We start from the raw sequence: 21,032 nt of genomic DNA, 5'->3' as shown, positions 1-21,032 counted from the left end.
GGCAGAGAATTCAAAAGCCCCACCCACGTTCCCTTTATCTAAAGTTGGCAGGCTGAGGGTACCTCCAGGGCAGCGTTCAAACTCTGTTCAAACGAAGGCTTCCCAGATGCCTTTGAGAAGTCCTTAAAGCAGAATCTTTAGCAAGAAGCCTCCCAACGGGCGAATTCAAACTCCAGGACCCAAAGCCAATACAGCTAGCCCTCAACTTACGACCAGTCACTTTGCAACCATTCAGGAAACCCCACTCCTTGGTAGAACTGATGATGTTACCTAGTTGGATCATGAAACAACTACAAGAAAACCACCAAGCTCAGAGAGCACCAAGGACCAACCCTACAGTTCAATCTTGAGCAGCAAATACCCCTTAAGTTCTGGAGAAGATCGTAAGACACCCCTGCCAGCAAAAGAGATGCAGTGTAATTACACAGGAGGGACAAAAACAATACAGGGGTGTGTGTGTGTGTGTGTGTGTGTGTGTGTGTGTGTGTGTGTGCGCGCGCATTAAATGATGCAACCTACATATCCATAAGGAATGGATCTAAAGTTATTTCCAGCCCTTCTACTGCCTATTTATTTTTAACAAAACAATGAGAAGAAATAAATCAAAAGAAGGGGGCAATTCGGAGTTGCCAAATGGCCCAGGAGAGGCATCCCGGACTGGTACCTTGAGGACAGATTTATGGGTTGCCATGGGAACATTCTGATAAGATTATCAGGCTGTAGATTGAAGGCTAAATGTCTCTAAAGGTCTTTATATTTCAACTTGATTTAGGTTAAATCGATTCCGTTTATCTGAAAACTGATTTTCTCCACAGGAGCAAACAGCAGGCGCTGAAGGAAATAAAGATGCAATATTTATCTTTAAAATTTCTGAATCCACTTTATAGGCTGCCCACCTTAAGCAGTGGAACTCTGGATGGTAGACAAAAAAATAAAACATGGGCAGCGATTAAAGAAAATCGAGCCCCCTAAAAAAACCTCATGTCCAGCATCCCTGGTCTATTAACATTTAACCCAATGTCTGGGGTTAGCATGTATAATATTATACTATACACGCAATAACATTTATTCATTTGTTTAGTTTCTATAGCCATCCAATCTCAGTCAATTAATCTGGGCAGTTTACCATTCAAAACATATAATTAAAAATTAAAAATAAAACATTTTAAAACAATTGGACACAAAGGTAGATTTTTTCCCTGTGCCATTACTCTGCTGTGGAAATTGGGTGATTCCCACACCACTGTTTTAGGCCTACCCATGTAGCAGGCTGTATTACTATTATCCTTCTCATCTTTTCTACTACCTTCTCCTATTAGTATCTATGATTTATCACTCGTACCTTAGGATTAATGATTGTAACTATGATCTATCGCTTTGTTGTTGTACCTTGTTTCCCCAAAAATAAGACATCCCCTGATAAGCCCAATTGGGCTTTTGAGCGCATGCGCTAAAATAAGCCTCCTCCCGAAAATAAGCTTTCCCAGAAAATATTTAAATGCAGAGCTGGAAATCAGGTAAGACGGCAAGAGGAGCCCCATCTTGCTCCACATGCCCCAAAATAATAAGATCTCCCCGAAAATAAGGCCAAGCACTTATTTCGGGGTTCAAAAAAAATATATAAGACAGGATCTTATTTACACTGAAGAGTAAGCACAGGAGAAAAATTCCTTGCATGTCCAATCATACTAATAAAGAATCCTGTTTCTAATTCTAAAAATAACAATAAAACCAGTAGAAAACTTTAAAACATCTAATTCAAGATACACAAGAGCAAGAGATATATTTTCTTTCGTGTTGCTTGAGTGAGTGAGATGGGCAGCACATAAATTTAAGGAATAAAATAAAAATAAGAAGACAGAAATAAGACAGAAACACAGAAAGGCGTTTGTGTATATATGCTGTAATTGTTTGTGTGTGTGTACACAAACAACCACACACACTCCAGGGAGAGCAAGAGCCTTCCCTTCGATACCTTTTATCTTTATTTTGTTGCTTATATTGATATTGTTTCCTGATTGCTTATTTGTACCCTATGACTATCATTATGTCTTGTACCTTATGATTCTTGATGAACGTATCTTGTCTTTTATGTACACTGAGAGCTTATGCACCAAAGACAAATTTCTTGTGTGTCCAATCACACTTGGCCAATAAAGAATTCTATTCTATTCTATTCTATTCTATTCTATTCTATTCTATTCTATTCTATTCTATTCTATTCTATTCTATTCTTGTTTAGGACAATAAAAATAAAGGTTGTTTAGGTTGTTTCGACGCTATTTTTAATTTCTCTGTTGGATCAACGCTCCAAGTGGTTGAGAGTCAGGCAGCAGGGACTTTTTTTCTGTTTTCATTTATGTAGAGAATTGATAATATTCATATGTAAATTTGCACAGTCAAATATAATGTATAAATACTTATACAGACACCCACTCACTTTCAGGGACTCTCTAGAGGGGGCTCACACACACACAAAAATAAAACATTAGAAAAAGACTAAAAAGACAAGAAGTCCCACCCTCCCACCCACCCTCTTGGTGACAATGTTAGATTAATATTTAGTATAATAAAGGATAACCAAGATTCTTCTAATGATGATCAATGATGGTTAGATCTCAAAGAAATCATACCCCATTAAAAAAACTAAATATTATTTTGTAATGTTATGCAATATATATATATATGTGTGTGTGTGTGTGTGTGATATATATGTATGAGATATGTATGATATATATTATAATGATGATCAATGATGGTTAGATCTCAAAGAAATCATACCCATTAAAAAAACTAAATATTATTTTGTAATGTTATGCAATATATATATATATGTATATACATATATATGTATGATATATGTATGTATGATATATATATATAAAATGATGATCAATGATGGTTAGATCTCAAAGAAATCATACCCATTAAAAAAACTAAATATTATTTTGTAATGTTATGCAAAATATATATATATATATATACATACATATATATGCATGATATATGTATGTATGATATAATGATGATCAATGATGGTTAGATCTCAAAGAAATCATACCCATTGGGTATGCACCAGCTGGGATAATTTTTAGATATAAGGGAGAAGGATATCGGTTGAATACCGTGGAGAAGGCACAACATTTTTATAGTACTATTCTTAAGGAAAGAACACCATCTCCACGTACATCTACAGTTTTGGAGATTAAGGAGAGTGAAGAGAGGCAATTGGAAGAACAGCCTAAGCAGGAATTAGAAGTGCAAGGTGCAGAAGGAGGTTTTCTGAGTGAGCCCTTGTTGGATTCTTCTCCAATTTTGGATTTGATTCAGTTGACTGAAGTTAAAGATCAACGTATAACTAGAGCTCAATCCAAGTTACTTAAACAAAAGCAACAACAACAACAGGAAAGACAAGACAAGAAGGCAGCTAAGAGTACCCCACAAGAGAGTGGAGCTATGGGAGGAGCAAGATCGAAGCTCTTGGATGAACTTCAAATATTTTGCTCTGCGCTCCAGAAACAGGCTGATGACCCTTAAGTGTCTATCTTGGAATGTTAATGGGTTGAATTCAGCACAGAAAAGGAAGAAATTATTTACATATTTGAAACAATTTAATAATGATATAATATGTTTACAAGAAACGCATATTACAACTCAAGATCAAAAATATTTGATAAACTCAAAATTAGGAGCACATTATATATCTTCAACTTCGCAGAAAAAGAATGGTGTGGTTATTTATGTAAATAAAAAATTAACAGCAAAAGTTATAGAAGTAGATCAAGATGGTAGGTTTGTAGCAATTGAATTGCTCACAGCAAATGGTCAAATTCTTTTGATTGGAATTTATGCTCCCAACCAACAACAGGATTATTTTTACAAGATGTTACATACTAAAATATTGCAATGGGACTATAGATCTATTTTACTTATGGGAGATTGGAATGGAGTAATTGATTCTAAATTAGATAAAAAGAGCTTGGCAAAGTCTAGAATTAGACTACCGCAGACCTTTTTTGATATGAAAGAAGATATGGAACTAAAAGATGTTTGGAGAATACATAATCCAAATGAATTGGATTACACTTTCTTTTCCGATAGACATAGATCCTTTTCTAGGATTGATTTTATCCTGTTGTCAAATGATCTACTTGTTAAGACAAAAAGAACAAAGATTTTTCCAAGAACTTTGACGGACCATAGCCCTGTATGGATAGAAATCGAGATGGATAAGGTTGAGAGACGTTCTTGGAGATTAAATGAGAACTTGTTTAGATATGAAAAAAATACAATAGAACTTAAAAAGCATTTGAAAGAATTTTTTGAAATAAATTTGAATAAAGGTACTCCAATTGAAATTGTTTGGGACGCAAGTAAAGCTTATATGAGAGGGGTACTTATCTACATGAATTCTAAACATAGACTGTTCCGACAAAAGAAAAGATCTGAGTTGGAAATGGAAATAAAAAATAAAGAACAGTTACTTATTAAAAACCCAACAGATGAAAGAATACGAAGCGCTATAAAACTTTTGAAAGACCAATTTCAAATGCTTATGGCAGAACAAGTTGCAACAAGTTTACAATACGCGAAGCATAATACATTTTGCAACGCTAACAAACCGGGCAGATGGTTGGCTTACACACTGAGGAAAAAACAAAGTATACGGACTATTGATAGTATTGACATTGGAGGGAAAGAAATTTTTCAACAAAAATTAATTAAAGAAGCTTTTGTGGATTATTATACTAAATTATATGCCAAAGAAGAGGTGCAGAATGGACTTATAGAAAAATATTTAAAGGATAAGAGAGTTACAAAAATTACTGATCAACAAAAGGAAAGAATGAATTATCCTATAACAGAGGAGGAGATAATAGCAGCAATTAAGCAGCTAAAAACAGCCAAAGCTCCTGGCACGGATGGTTTGACTGCAGTGTATTACAAAACTTTACAAGCTGAAATGGTGGGACAACTTAGAGATTTATTTTGCAATATTCAACAAGGGGGTAGAATACCCCCATCTTGGACAACTGCTTATATATCTTTGATACCAAAGGAACAAGTTGGTCCTAAAAAACCAGAGAACTACAGACCAATATCTCTTTTGAACACAGACTATAAAATTTATGCGAAGGTATTAGCCAACAGGTTGATGCCAGTAATCCAAAAAGTGATTCATGAGGACCAAGCGGGATTTATTGAGGGCAGATACATGAAGGACAATGTAAGGCAAGTAATAGACTTATTGGAATATCTTGATAAGAATAAACAGATTTCTGCAGTGCTGGTTTTTTTGGATGCGGAGAAGGCCTTTGATAGAGTGGATTGGAATTTTCTACTAAAGACTTTAAAAAAGATGGGCTTTGGGGACCAATTTATACAGGCGATCTCAGCAATTTATCAAGAGCAAAAAGCACAGATTATTATTAATGGAAGTTTGACGACAGAGTTTAAAATTGAAAAAGGAACAAGACAGGGATGTCCGTTGTCCCCACTTTTATTTATTTTAACATTGGAAGTCTTGCTAAATACAATACGGGACTCAAAAATTCTGAAAGGCATAGTGATAAGGCAAGAGGATTATAGAATAAAGGCATTTGCAGATGATCTGGTTGTTACCCTATCACAACCAATGGAATCAACAATCCTGATGAACGACATTATACAAGACTATGGTAGAGTTTCAGGTTTTAGACTGAATTCAAAAAAGACTAAAATGATAGTTAAGAATATGACACAAGATCGTAAACATGAGCTTGAAAGGAGGGCAGGTTTTGAAATTGTACCTAAGGTAAAATATCTTGGAGTTCAGGTTGCAGAATCAAATATGAAATTGTTTCAAAATAATTATGAGGTGTTGTGGCGAGAGGTCCAGAAAGATATGGAGACTTGGAAAAAGCTGCAACTGTCTTTACTTGGAAGAATAGCAGCAGTTAAGATGAATATTTTGCCAAGATTTCTGTTTTTGTTTCAAATGATTCCGGTGCTTAAAAGTGATAAACAATTGAAAGTCTGGCAGTCTGGCGTGAATAAGTTTGTCTGGAACGAGAAAAAGCCGAGAGTGAAATTGAAAATTATGCAAGATGTTCCAGAAAGAGGAGGTCTTAAACTCCCAAACCTACAGTTATATTATGATGCAGCAGCTTTAACTTTAACAAGCGATTGGTTTGGAAATAAGAAGGCTGGAATATTGAATGCAGAAAGTTTTGATCTTGAATTTGGATGGCATGCTTACTTATTTTATGATGATAAAGTTGATAAAGTATTTAAAAGTCATATACTCAGAGATTCTTTGATGAGAGTTTGGAAGAAGCACCGACTCAAATGGGATTATAAAATACCGCTATGGCTGGATCTTGGTCATACCTTGTGGAATACAAATATAATGTCACTCGGGGGGTTTTTATACAAAGAGGTTCTTTTTACAGATGCGGGCAGATGGCAGCTGAAGACATTGCAGACACTGTTGGACGAAGGGATTAATTTAACCTGGTTACAATATAATCAATTACAATTGAGATGGAAAGAGGACCAAAAAACTGGTATTATACTGCATGAGGAAGAATTAGTTAGACATATAAGAGAGAAAGGTCCAATGCATATTAAAAGGCTTTATAATGTTTTGTTAGAAAGGGACTCAGAAACTGAATTAGTTAAAGATTGTATGATTAAGTGGGCACAAAATTTTGAAGAACCAGTGATGTTGGAAACATGGGAAAAAATTTGGGTTCAGAATGTTAAGTTCACACAGTCGCAGAATTTGAGGGAAAATTTTTATAAAATGTTTTATAGATGGCATTTGGATCCTAAAAAGTTGTCATGTATGTACCCTAATGTTCAGCCAAAATGTTGGAGATGCGAATGTTTGGATGCTACGTATTTTCATGTATGGTGGACCTGTAGGAAAGTTAAGGCTTTTTGGATAAAAATTTGGTGGGTCATGCAGAATGTTTTGAAGAAAAAAATTCAATTTTCTCCACAATTGTTTTTATTGGGTATAGTTAAGGGTTTTACACGGGGTGAAATAAAACTAATATTGTATATGATAACAGCAGCAAGATTGTTGATAGGTAAATATTGGAAGAATGAAGCTTTGCCTACTATCGAGGAATGGACTTTGAAGATGGCTAGTTTTGCAGAGATGGCGAAGATTTCAGCGTATTTAAAAGATTGTTCACAAGAGACTTATGAATGGGAATGGAAAAGGTGGATAGAATATGTTCAGAACAAATACCAAACTAGAAAGTATCAAATAGCTTTTATTTGAAAATAATGTATTAGAAATATTTTAATGTAAAGAGACAAAGAGGAAAAATTATATAGGGGGAGGGATGGGTTCAGGTTTATATATTAGTGTTATTAGTTATGAGTATGTAATAGGGAAGTCTGGGGGGGGAGGGTTAGGGAGGGTTAGGGAGGATGGGAAGTTTGGGGAGGGAGGTGGGGGGGTGAAAAAAGGGGTGAAAATGTAATTGTAAAACTTTTGCAATAAAAAAAAAAAAAGAAATCATACCCATTAAAAAAAGTACATACTATTTTATAATATTATGATATATATATGTTTTCGTAGATTTTCACGGGTAAAACACCAAAACTTGCATATATAATATATATATATCGCCTTTTTCTTCTTTCCACAACATCGAAGAGAGCCTGTGGCGAGGTGTCCCTCCCCCCCCTCCCCTCACGACCCCTCCCCACACAACCCTCCGGTCAGAAAGGGTGTAGGGGGTTGGACTAGATGACCCACAAGGTCCCTTCCAAACTCTTGTTAATCTGAATCTACCTCAGATGATGGGAGTTGTAGTCCAACCCGCCCGGAATTCGGCGCGCGAGGGGAGCAGGGACACCTCTGAGACAACCACCCCCACCTCCCACGCCTCCCTCACACCGCCCCTCCCCCTATCCCGGTTGGCCCGCGGAACTGCCTGCCACTTTGTTGGGGAGGGGGCGGGAAGGGAAAAAAAAGGAGTGCGGACCGCGAGGAAAACTGCGTCCCCTTCCCATCCCCCCCCATTCCGGCGTGACCCCCAACCCACCCACCCCAGACGAAGAGCCCCCCCCCCCACCCAAAACTAGGCTTACCTCACTAGCGGGCATCCGAATCGACCCTCGTAGTTCCCTCACGGCCCGCCGCCGTTAAAAGATTTCAAACGGCGGCCTCCTTTCCAAAGCGGCCAATCGCCGCTCGCCAGCCGGGCCTTCCCGCCAGCCGATTGGACGCGGCGGCACGAGGGAGGCGGGGGGGGAAAAGGGCGGGGTGGGTGGGAGACGCGCTCCTCCCACCCTGCCTTGCGCACGCGCCGCCCAGCGGGGCTTGCTGGGAGGGGGAGGGGGAGGAGGAGAAGGAGGAGGAAGGGGGCGGAGCCGGCCAGCCCAGCCAGCTGAGTGGGCGGGGCTTGGCCAGTTTCAAAGGAGAGAAGCAGAAAAGGGAGGGGGGCGACGATGGAGGGTTAGATTTGTAGCTCAGGGTTGAATTGAAGGGTTCCCTGGTGGTCTCTGAGGTGGCTTGTTTTTCTTGATTGGACGTTTCATGGCCCAACTAGGGAACATCATCAGTGCTAGAAGGGAGTGGGAGGAAGAGGAGGAGGAAGAGAGGGAAGAGGAGGACTGTGGGGTCTTGGGTGCTCTCTGAATTCAATTGTTTTCTTGCAGACGTTTCATGACCCAACTAGGGAACATCATCAGTACTAGGAGGGAGTGGAGTTTGAGGAGGAGGAGGAAGTGGAGGAGGAGGAGAAGGAGAATTGTGTGCTCTCTGGTGCTCTCTGAGCTTGGCTGTTTTCTTGCAGATGTTTCATGACCCAACTAGGTAACATCATCAGTGCTGGAAGGAAGGAAGGAAGGAAGGAAGGAAGGAAGGGGAGGAGGGGGAGGAGGAGGAAGAGGACGACTGTGGGATCCCTGGTGCTCTCTGAGCTTGATTGTTTTCTTGCAGATGTTTTGTGACCCAACTAGGGAACATCATCAAGGCTAGAAGGAAGGAAGGAAGGAAGGAGAGAGGAGAAGGAGGAGGAGGAGAATTGTGTGCTCTCTGGTGCTCTCTGAGCTTGGCTGTTTTCTTGCAGATGTTTCATGACCCAACTAGGTAACATCATCAGTGCTGGAAGGAAGGGAGGGAGGGAGGGAGGGAGGAAGGAAGGAAGGAAAGAAGGAAGGAAGAGAGGAAGGGAGGGAGGAAGGAAGGGAGGGAGGAAGGAAGGAAGGGAGGGAGGGAGGGGAGGAGGAAGAGGAGAAGGAGAAGGAGGAGGAGAATTGTGGGGTCCCTGGTGCTCTCTGAACTTGGCTGTTTTCTTGCAGATGTTTCATGACCCAACTAGGGAATATCATCAGTGCTGGAAGGAAGGAAGGAAGGAAGGAAGGAAGGAAGGAAGGAGGGAAGGGGGGAAGAGGGGGAGGAGGAGGAGGAGAACTGTGGGGTCCTTGGTGCTCTCTGAGTTCAGTTGTTTTCTTGCAGACGTTTCCTTACCAAACTAGGTAACATCATCAGTGCTAGAAGGGAGAGGAGGAGGAGGAGGAGGATGACGACTGTTGGTTCTTGGTGCTCTCTGAGCTTGCTTCAGGGGTGGGTTCTACTTACCTTTACTACCGGTTCGCATCGTTCCCACGCGCGTGTGCTCGCTTTGCTCGCGCGTGTGTGCGCTCTTCTGCACATGCACAGATTTACTTTGATGACATCCGGGTCAATGGGCGGAGCCTCGCTCCGGATTTACTACCGGTTCTTGCGAACTGGTCCAAACCGGGGGCAACCCCCCACTGGCTTGCTTGTTTTCCTGAAGATGTTTCATGACCCATCTAGATAACATCATCAGTGGTAGAAGGGAGTGGGGATTGTTCTGTCCCCACGACTGTGGAGTTGAGAAGGAGGAGGAGGAGGGAGGAGGGAGAAGGGGAGGAGGAGAAGGAGGAGGAGAACTGGGGTCCTTGGTGCTCTCTGAACTTGCTTGTTTTCTTGTGGACGTTTCGTGACCAAACTAGGGAACATCATCAGTGCTAAAGGAGAGGGGAGTTTGCAAAGATGAGGAGGAGGAGGAGGATTGTGGGGTCCTGGGGTTCTCTGAGCTTATTTTCTTACAGACATTTCATTATTCTAACACCTAGTTAGAATAATGAAATGTCTGTAAGAAAATAAGCTCAGAGAACTTAACAGGAAGGAGCTAGTCCATAGGAAGTTAAAAAGGAGGGTGGGGTGCTGTCAACCTATTTTCCAAAGCACCAGAAGGCAGGACAACAAGCAATTGATGGAAACTAATCAAGGAGAGAAGCTACCTGGAACTAAGGAGGATCTCAAGCGCAATACAAAAAAAGATGCTGAGACTCTAGAAATAATCAGAGGACAAAGATGATTAGGAGGCTGGAGGCTTAAACGTAAGATGAACGGTTGCAGGAATTGGGTGCGTCGAGTTTAACGAAAAGAAGGACTAGGTTTGACATGATAGCAATAGCACTTAAGACTTATATACCGCTTCACAGTGCTGTACACCCCTTTCCAAACAGTTTACAGAGTCAGCACATGGCCCTCCAACAATCTGGGTCCTCATTTTACCCACCTCGGAAGGATGGAAGGCTGAGTCAACCTGGAGCCGGTCAGGATCGAACTGCTGGCAGTCTGTCTGTCTGTTTGTCTGACTGTCCGTCCATCCATCCATATCTATCTATCTATCTATCTATCTATCTATCTATCTATCTATCTATCTATCTCCTCTCTTTCTCTTATCTCTCATCCATCACCTATCATCTATCTACAGTATATCTATCATCTGTCTGGATCTATCTCTCCATTTATGTAATCTATCACTTTATATATCTGTTTTTTTCTATTTATCTATCTATCTATCTATCTCCTCTTTTTCTCTTATCTCTCTCATCCATCACCTATCATCTATCTACAGTATATCTATCATCTGTCTGGATCTATCTCTCCATTTATGTAATCTATCACTTTATATATCTGTTTTTTTCTATTTATCTATCTATCTATCTATCTATCTATCTATCTATCTATCTATCTATCTTGGTGGCGCAGGAGACTAAATAGCACCAGCTGCTTGCAATTACTGCAAGTTCAAATCTCACCAGGCTCAAGGTTGACTCAGCCTTCCATCCTTCCGAGGTAGGTAAAATGAGGACCCGGATTGTGGGGGCAATAAGATGACTTTGTATAAAAAAGAACACCGCTTGGGGGGGGCCGAAAGCCCTACTAAGCAGGTATATACAAAAGTATGAAGGCTATTACTTAACGCATTGTAAGGCGCCCTGAGTCTCCGGAGAAGGGCGGCATATAAATTGAACCAATAAATAAATAAAATATCTACCGTGTTTCCCCAAAAATAAGACCCTGTTTTATATTTTTTTGAACCCTGAAATAAGTGCTTGGCCTTATTTTTGGAGAGGTCTTATTATTTTGGGGCGCATGGAGCAAGATGGGGCTCCTCTTGCCATCTTACCTCATTTCCAGCTCTGTCTCCCTGACCCTAACCAGAGGAAATGGTGGGGACCAGCTGCACATGTGGTTAAATATTTTGGGGGAGGGCTTATTTTCAGGGGGGGCTTATTTTAGCGCATGCACTCAAAAGCCCGATTGGTCTTACTATCAGGGGATGTCTTATTTTAGGGGAAACAGGGTATCTATCTATCTATCTATCTATCTATCTATCTATCTATCTATTTATCATGTTCTCTCTCTCTCATCAATCATCTATCTCTCCATCTATGTAATACATCACTTTTCTATCTACATTTCTATCTTATCTCTCTCTCTCTCTCACACACACACACACACATATCTATCACCTATCATCTATATCAATCATCATCTGTCTATATCTCTCTCCATTTATGTAATCTGTCACTTTATCTATATATGTTTCTGTCTATCATCTATCTATTTACCCCACACACACACACACACACTGTATTCCTCTCCTCAGTCCAGTCCTGGCCCTTGATGCAACCTGCAACGTCAAAAGTTTTGCTTTGGAGATGCCAGCAAGCTTGAATGTGTGGGAAAAGGCATCCAGGGGAAGTGGAGAGATGCATTTTCCAGTTTTCCCTGTTGCTGTCTCTGAAAATCTGGTGTCCCTACTTTCTTGAATTGCAAATGAGCAGACTTGCTTTTCAACAAAAATAATACACGGCAACTAATTTTGTCAACACTATTGTGTGCAACTTGCGGTTCTGCAATGTGGCCGGCTCCAAATATATTTTCATTATTTTATCGCTGAGAATCACACCTTTCTGCTTCAGCTGTTCTTCTTCTCCGAGCCCAGTAGCCTTCAAACATGACGGGAATTGGCAGAATAGAATAGAAATATTTTATTTGGCCAAGTGGGGTTAGACACTCAAGGAATTTGTCTCTGGTATAGATAGCACTGAACGTACTTGCAAATCAACAGAGATGATGATGATGATGATGATGATGATGATGATGATGATGATGATGATGATAAGAGCCTTGGTGGCGCAGCAGACTAATGTGCTGTTAAATAGCACCAGCTGCCTGCAATTACTGCAAATTCAAATCTCACCAGGCTCAAGGTTGACTCAGCCTTCCATCCTTCCGAGGTAGGTAAAATGAGGACCCGGATTGTGGGGGCAATAAGCTGACTTTGTATAAAAAAGAACACCGCTGGGGGGGGGCAAAAGCCCTACTAAGCAGGTATATACAAAAGTATGAAGGCTATTGCTTAATGCATTGTAAGCTGCCCTGAGTCTCCGGAGAAGGACGGCATATAATCGAACCAATAAATAAAGGGCCTGGTGGCTCAGCAGACTGATAGCATTGTGATTAACACCAGCTGCCTGCAATTACTGCAAGTTCGAACCTCACCAGGCTCAAGGTTGACTCAGCCTTCCATCCTTTCTAAGGTAGGTAAATTGAGGACCCAGTTTGTGGGGGCAATAAGCTGACTTTGTATAAATATACAAAAGTATGAAGGCTATTGCTTAACGCATTGTAAGTCACTCTGAGTCTCCGGAGAAGGGCGGCATATAAATCAAATTAAAAAAAATAAAAATAAAATAAATAAATAATAAATGATGATGATGATAATAATCATACAGAAAAATTGCTGCAGGCTGTGAAAACAGAGAACATTATAAAAACAACAGAAACAAAGGCAGAAAATAAGGAAAAACAGCTGGATGACAGATTAAATAGATGGAAAACCAAAGCTTTGCATGGACAGCACTTGAAAAACATTGAAGGAAAATGTGACGACAACTTGACATGGGCCTGGCTTAAGATGGGAACCATCAAGAAAGAAACGGAAGGTTTAATACTCGCTGCTCAAGAACAAGCACTACAAACTAATGCCACGAAAGCAAAGATACAAAAATCCACCGACAATCCAAACTGCTGACTTTGCAACAACAAAGTTGACATTGTTTCACGTTTAATATGTGAATGCAACAAAATTGCACAAACTGATTACAAAGCTAGACACGACCGAGTTGCTAAATTAATCCACTGGTCATTATGTAAAAAATATGACTTTCCTGTATCCAAAAAGTCACGGGTACATAAAGTGGAAAAAGTTATAGAAAAGGAGAAGGTGAAGATCTTGTGGGACTTTCGAATACAGACGGATCATCACTTGGAACACAACACGACAGATATTGCAGTTGTCGAAAACCGAAACGTACAATTTATTGACATCGCGGTACCAGGAGATGCCCGAGTCGAAGAAAAAGAACTGGAAAAAAATCATGAAATATCACGACCTGGCCATCGAAACTACACGGCTATGGATGAAACATGTAACAGTGATACCCATTGTCATCGGGGCACTTGGTACCATGTCCAAGAATTTTACAAAACACATCAAGAAATTGCAGCTTCCTGCAATAACAGCAGCTGAACTGCAAAAAACTGCGCTACTCGGAACATCGTAAATCTTAAGAAGGTACTTGGTTGATACCTAGGACGCTGGCAGCAACCCGTATCAGCCATTAGCACCAGTCAATGGTATTTGTGACAATGTTCAGTTGACTGAGTTTCATATTTAATGAATAAAAGTATACTGTCTTTGGTGTAAGCCGCCCAGAGTCCTCGGAGAGTGGGCGGCATAGAAATATAAATAATAAAAATAAATAAATAATTATCATTATAATAATAAAAATAATAATAGCATGCAACCATTTTATTCTATTCTTGAATTGGAGCGGTGTGGTGGCCTATAGGTGGAGACGCTTGCCTCCCACTTGGAAGGTAGAGAGTTCAATCCTAGGCAGCGATAGATGTTTCTCTATCAGAGCACAAAGAGAAAATATCTGTCCATTCTATGAAAAAACCCCATTCTATTCTTGAATTGGCAGAATCGGCTCCCTTTTCTTCCTTTGCTATCTGCACCAGCTTATTTTTAATTTCCAAATTTCCGCAGAAATCCTGGAACGCTCTTCTCTCGCTTTCCCTCCTTGCTGACGCTTTTCACACGATATTACTTGTATCAATTTGATCGCGATACCCTCCTGGGCTTCCTGCTTCCCCCCCCCACCCTGTCCATTTTTAAAAATTTCATATTATTGTAATTCCACTGGTTTTTTAACAAATTATTTTATTTCTCCGTTATCGTCACATTTTAAAAAATCTTTTCCCCACTCACCCCTCAACCCATTTTAGTGTTGTAAGCTGCCCATAGATAGCCCCCACGGCAAGATGGGTTCAGGGGTGGGCTCCAAATTTTTTTACTACCGGTTCTGTGGGCGTGGCTTATTTGGTGGGTGTGGCTTGGTGGTCATGTGACTGAGTGGGCGTGGCCAACTCAAAGTCGCTCACGGCAAGGTGGGGCAGCAGTGGGTTGCAAATACATTGAAGTCAGCTGGGTGACTTTGTCAAATCACTAGGAGTCGGTGAATGTCTATGGAGATTCTCAGTCATCCAGGTCACACTGCTTTTTTTCAAGAGGCAACTGGACTTTGTTTTTTCTTTGAAGACGTTTCGCTTCTCATCCAAGAAGCTTCTTCAGCTCTGACTTGGATGGGGGGGGAATGGAAGGATTTATATTCCTTGCAAACAGCTGATCATTTGCATCCTTTTAGACAGAGAAGTTGAGGCCACTTGGAGGTTTATCTGTGTCCTCAGGGTTCACCAGAGTAGTGCAAATCAGTGGTGGGTTGCTCCCGGTTCAGTCAGGTTCTTTAGAACCGGTAGTAAAAGCAGGAGGCTCCGCCCACCTGCCCAGACTTCATAATTGATAATTTGCACATGCGCAGAAGCTTCTGTGCATGTGCAGAAGCAAGCAAGCAAGCGCGAGCTCCCATTATGAACTACCAATAGTAAAGGTAGGTATTTATTTTTTTATTTATTTTTATTGATTTATTTTTTATTTTGTCGAGTACATATTAGATAATATATATAAGTCTAAGCATGAATTGAATACATAAAATGAATGCAATTAAAGGGAGCATTAGGACAGGGACAGTAGGCAGGCTGGTGCTCTTATGCACACCCCTTACAGACCTCTTAGGAATGGGGTAGAACCCACTCCTGGTGCAAAATGGTTGTGGAACTTTCTTGGAACTGATAAAAGGACTGTTGAAAGTTGAAAGAATGTTGTGGAGCTGTGCTTTCTGCAGCAGGTTTCCGCCCTATGTCCTTTCTTTCAATTATCATAAGTCAAGGACTGCCTGTATAGGAGAGCTGTGTAAGTCTACATTGGCAACAAGAAGCTGCAGCTCACGAAACCTTTTGCATTTTAATAGAATTTATTATTTATTTATTTATTTATTTAATTTCTATACTGCCCTTCTCCCGAAGGACTCAGGGCGGTGAACAGATTAAAGATTTAATATACATATAATAATTTTTATATGTATATGATAATTATAATAAAATTTATTGGAAAAAAAAGTGCTACCAAATGCCTTGTGATTTTTTTGGGGTGGTTTCATTTCTGGAGAGAGAAAAAAACCCAGAGGAAAATAAATATATATATTTATATATATATATATATATATATATATATATATATATATATATATATTATATATATATATATTCTACCAAGTCTAAAAATGGTACCATGAAGACCTTGAGCCGAAAGAGGGCGCTCCAACCCTTCTCTGGGCAGCCGGCCCGACTGGGCAAGCGCATTGATTTGTATTAGAGCAACGACTCCGCCCCATCCGCTTTACGTTATTCGCCTGCGCATTGCCTCCGAGCCGCGCATGCGCTCGCCCGGCTCGAAAGGCGCGGTTGTGGCGCATGCGCACTATTCCTTCGCCCGGCCGGTCAGAACGAGTCAGCACTCGCGGGGGAAACTGCCGCTTAGTGCGCGGGGGGGAAAAAGCCAAGCCGTAACCGCCGAAGCGACCGACCCCCTTCGGTGGCTCCTTCTAGCGGTTCGAACCAGCCGGTTCCCCTCAGAGGTAGCCGGCAAACGAGGCCGGTAAAGAGAAGCGGAGCCGGGGGCGGGCCGTCTTCGGCATTATTCAAGGTAAGGGCGGAGATTGGGGAGAGATTGACACGAACGCCGGCCAATGAAAGGAACCGCGCGGTCCGCCCTCCCCTTTTCGCCTCCTCCTCGCTCTGATTGGCTCGGCGCGGAGAGAGCGGGGGGCGTGGTTTTGCCCTATTTGAATATTTGAGAAAATGAATGGAGAAGGGGAGGGGGGGGAGGTAGTGTGATGGGAAGGGCGGTGGGTGGGTGGATGGAGGGGGCAGCTTTTCCAGGATGGGGCGCTTTGTGGGTGGGTGGGGGGATGTCCTTGGGCACCCTGTCCCATGATTCCCAGCAGGCTGTTGCATATGGGAGTTGTAGTCCAGAGATAGTCTACAGATTGTGGACAAAAAGGGGGGGGAGGGGAAGAAACAAAGGGTCCTTCCAGGAAACCCCCGGGGGGGGGTGATCAAAGCCCCTCCCCCCATAAGGTTGTTCTTTGCTGGTATAGAATAGACCAGTGTTTCTCAACCTTGGAAGCTTGAAGATGGGTGGACTTCAACTCCCAGAATCCCCCAGCCAGCAGCGCTGGCTGGGGGATTCTGGGAGTTGAAGTCCACCCATCTTCAAGCTTCCAAGGTTGAGAAACACTGGAATATCTATCAATAGAATCAGCTTTGGCAAGCCACGATTGCTGTGATCTTGGTTCCTAAACCTGGATATTGGCGGCGAGGTGGGGGGGGGTGTCTTCTCTAGAAGACCCTCCCTCAAATGCCCCGTTAAGGAAATGCTCTCCTGGCCCCTTCCAGTGGGAGGGGGCCAACCCATTTCTGGATGGGTGATGAACAAAGGTCGGGGTGGGGTGGGGGGGCCGAGAAGGTAAGAAGGGAGTGGGCTGGCTGGAATTGGGAAGGAAGGAAGATACAAATCGTCCTCGACTTTAGTGACCGTGTTCCTTTAGTGACTGTTGAAAGTTAACAACGGCGCTGAAAGATGCGACTTAACGACCGTTTTTCGGACTCGCGACCTTTGCAGGGTCACGGGATCAGAATTTCAGATGATTGGCAACTGAGTCATACTTAATGACGGTGGCAATGTCCCCGAGATCCCGTGATTCCCTTTTGCGACCTTCTGACAAGCGAAGTCAAACGGGGAAAGCCGGATTCACTTAACAACCAGGTTGCTAACCCTTACCAACTGCACTGATTTGCTTAACAACCGAGGCGAGAAAGGTCGTAGAATGGGGCAACATTTACTCAACAAATGTCTCACTTTAAACAACATAAATTTAAACTTAAATGCATTGTGAGCCGCCCTGAGTCTTTGGAAAGGGGCGGCATACAAATTGAATATATATATATAGAAAGAATATGCATATATATATATATATATATATATATATATATATATGCATATATTTATTTATTTATTTATTTATTTATTTATTTATTTATTTATTTTTATATGCCGCCCTTCTCCAGAGATTCAGGGCAGCTTACAATGCGTTAAGCAATAGCCTTCATTCTTTTGTATATTTTATACAAAGTCAAGCTTATTGCCACCACAAACCGGGTCCTCATTTTACCCACCTTAGAAAGGATGGAAGGCTGAGTCGACCTTGAGCCTGGGGAGAATTGAACTCGCAGTAATCGCAGGCAGCTGGATGTTAAATGCTGCCTTAGTAGGAGGCATTAGCCTCCTACGCCACTCAGGCTAAATAAATAAATAAATTTTGGGCTCAATTCGGGTCATAAATCAAGGTCTACCTGTAATCTGTTTTTTACTATGGCCTGGGAGAATAAGGCCAATTAAATTTAACACAAATGATTAAAACCTCATAATCCGAAGAGAATACTTGTAGCTTGGGGGTTGAACTCTGGGGTCCTTGGGTCTCTCTGAGCTTGGGGGTTTCCTTGCAAGCGTTTCATGACCCAACTAGGTAACATCCTCAGTGCAAGAAGGGAGTTTGGTTTGCAGAGAGGAGGAGGACCGTGGAGTCCTTGGTGCTCTTTGAGCTTAATTTAATTTAATTTACCGCATTTCTATGCTGCCCAACTTCCAAGGGTTGGTTGCTTCTTGCAGACGTTTTACGACCCAACTAGGGAACGTTATCAGTGTTAAAAGGGAGAGTGGAGAAGAAGGTAAAGGAGGAAAAATTGGAGGTCCCTTATGCTCTCTGAGCTTGGTCGGTTGCTTGCAGACATTTTAAGACCCATACTAGGAGGTTTGTCTGTGTCCTCGGGATGACCTGAGTAGTGCAAATGGCTGTGGAACTTTCTTGGCTGCCGGATGTTTTCTCTTCCCTGTTGAAGGAGGAGGCGGCTGGGGATGAGGGACACATCCTGCACCCATTTGCACCACTCAGGTGACCCTGAGGACACAGAGAAACCTCCAAGTGAGCCTCAACGACCCTCTTAAAAACATGCAAGTAGCCAGCTATCTGCAAGGAATGTCAATCCTTCCATTCCCCACCATTCAGTCAGAACAGAGGAAGCTTCTTGGTTGAGAAGCGAAACGTCTTCAAAGAAAAAAAACCAGAAAGTCCAGTTGCCTCTTTGGGACATTGGCCCTGAACTGCTCCAGGGTGTTGAATCCAGATTTACAACCGCACTGTTTATTCAATGCATCCTGTTTTCCAGTACAATTTTTTTTTTATTACACCTATATCTTTAATTGTCCGCATTGTAGCGGACTTTGTGATATGCTAACACCCCGAAGGACACTTACTTTTCGTACGTGGCTCTGTTGTTAAGATACTCGAACCAACAAAACAGCTGTAGATTTTTTTTTTTTAAAAAAAGGAACCATATACGCACACCCACACACCCCTCTCATGAATGAATAAGGTTTCGTTAATGAATAAATCACAGTCATGGATATTGTTTGTTGTGGAACTATGGCAACTTTACGAGTGTAAAAATTCTGGGAGAACATCTCAGGAAGATTTCTCAGGTCATAGTAGTATCAAAAGTGGGGGGGGGGTTTGAAAAAGCAACTGTCGTGATTTTTTTGAGAAAAAAACCCCCCAAGATGTTTCGATTCCTCTCCTCGAAGCTTCATCAGTTGTATTGGATGCTGTTGGGAGAATGTATTTTTTTTTTTCAAAATAATAATAATAAAAAAAAAGACACCCACTTGAAGTCCTGGGACTGTCAACTCCCAGAATTCCTGAGCCAGCCACGTAGAGAACTGGCAAAAGCATTGGTCGAGATGAGGGTTTCCCAACCTTGGCAACTTTTTAAGACATGTGGACTTCAACTCCCAGAATTCCCCAGCCTGGTTGGAGAACTCTGGGAGTTGAAGTCCCCAAGTCTTAAAGCTGTCAAGGTTGGAGACCCCTGCTTAAAGGTTCAATCAGAATACAGCTGGAAGGGACCCTGGAGGTCTTCTAGTCCAGCCCCCTGCTCTAGCAGGAGACCCTATAACATTTCAGACAAGTTCTTAAAAACTTCCACTGATGAAGCAACTACAACTTCTGGTGGCAAGATGTTCCACTGGTTAATTGTCCTCACTGTTAGGAAGTTTCTCTTTAATTCCAGGTTGCTTCTCTCTTTGATAAGTTTCCATCTGTTGCTTCTTGTCCTGCCTTCAGGAGCTTTGGAGAATAGCTTGACTCCCTCTTCTTTGGGGCAGCCCCTGAGATATTGGAAGACTGCTATCATGTCTCCCCTAGTCCTTCTTTTCTCTAGATTAGCCAAACCTAAATCCTGCAGCCGTTCTTCGTATATTTTATTCTCTAGGTTTTTGATCATCTCAGTTGCTCTTCTCTGCACTTTTTCCAAAGTCTCAACATCTTTTTTTTTTTTTGGTAGCATGGTGACCCATATCCAATTTTCACTCGAGGTCAGGAAGGCTGACCTCCCATGCTCAGAAAACCTCTTTCTGATGCTAGGAATCCGGGGAAACCCTGTGGCAGGAAACGCTCTGGCTTTCTCGGGGCTTCCTCAAAATTCAGAGTGACACCAGAGCAAGGCCTGGTCTCCTTCTGGTTTATTGGATGTACCCGAGATCTGTTATTATCATCATGAGACGGGACTGAATTGTTGAAGTGAACCGTCACTTCTGAGTCCTGGGGGTTTTTCTGTATAAAAATCAAGTGGAGAACAATAACGGTGGTATCCATCTCTCACTTGTCGTTCTTCAGTTCTGTCTTTGATTTATTGATTTTTTAAAAAAATTTGATTTATATGCCGCCCTTCTCCGGAGACTCAGGGCGGCTTACAATGAGCTAAGCAATAGCCTTCATCCTTTTGTATATTTATACAAAGTCAGCTTATTGCCCCCACAAACTGGGTCCTCATTTCACCTACCTTTGAAAGGATGGAAGCCTGAGTCAACCTTGAGCCTGGTAAGATTTGAACTTGCAGTAATTGCAGGCAGCTGATGTTAATAACAGTGCTTTAGTCTACTGCACCACCAGGCTCTTGATTTTTTATAATGCTTTGTATTATATGGCTTCTCAATAACTCGGGGTGGGGATGAGGGTGAACGTACCTCATATTCCTTCCTCCTGTTTTCACCGCCAAAACAACAACCCTGTGAGGTGGGCGAGGCTGAGAGAGAGAGAGAGAGAGTGACTGGCCCAAAAGTCACCCAGCTGGCTTTGATGTCTAGCTATCTTAACAACAGCAGTGAGTCACGTAACAACGG

General features: G+C 41.8%; 2 protein-coding genes across 3 annotated transcripts in view; one reads left to right on the top strand and one right to left on the bottom strand.

Annotated features, from left to right (window-relative positions):
• The window catches only part of TPX2 (TPX2 microtubule nucleation factor), a 66,130-nt gene extending 57,997 nt beyond the window's left edge, over window positions 1-8,133 (bottom strand). For both annotated transcript variants that reach the window (XM_070940274.1, XM_070940275.1), the window contains exon 1: window positions 8,089-8,133. The gene's annotated coding sequence lies outside the window, so the exon portion shown is untranslated. The remainder of the gene's footprint in view (window positions 1-8,088) is intronic.
• Window positions 8,134-16,222: 8,089 nt separating this feature from the next.
• The window catches only part of BCL2L1 (BCL2 like 1), a 60,363-nt gene continuing 55,553 nt past the window's right edge, over window positions 16,223-21,032 (top strand). The window contains exon 1 of the mRNA XM_070941845.1: window positions 16,223-16,439. The gene's annotated coding sequence lies outside the window, so the exon portion shown is untranslated. The remainder of the gene's footprint in view (window positions 16,440-21,032) is intronic.

This window comes from Pituophis catenifer, unplaced genomic scaffold, assembly GCF_029215685.1.
Source record: "Pituophis catenifer annectens isolate HBS135680 unplaced genomic scaffold, rPitCat1.0.hap2 SCAF_3, whole genome shotgun sequence".
In the NCBI taxonomy this organism is placed as follows: Eukaryota; Metazoa; Chordata; class Lepidosauria; order Squamata; family Colubridae; genus Pituophis; species Pituophis catenifer.
The sequence above is the reverse complement of the archived record's forward strand: the minus strand, read 5'-3'. Positions and strand labels throughout refer to the sequence as shown.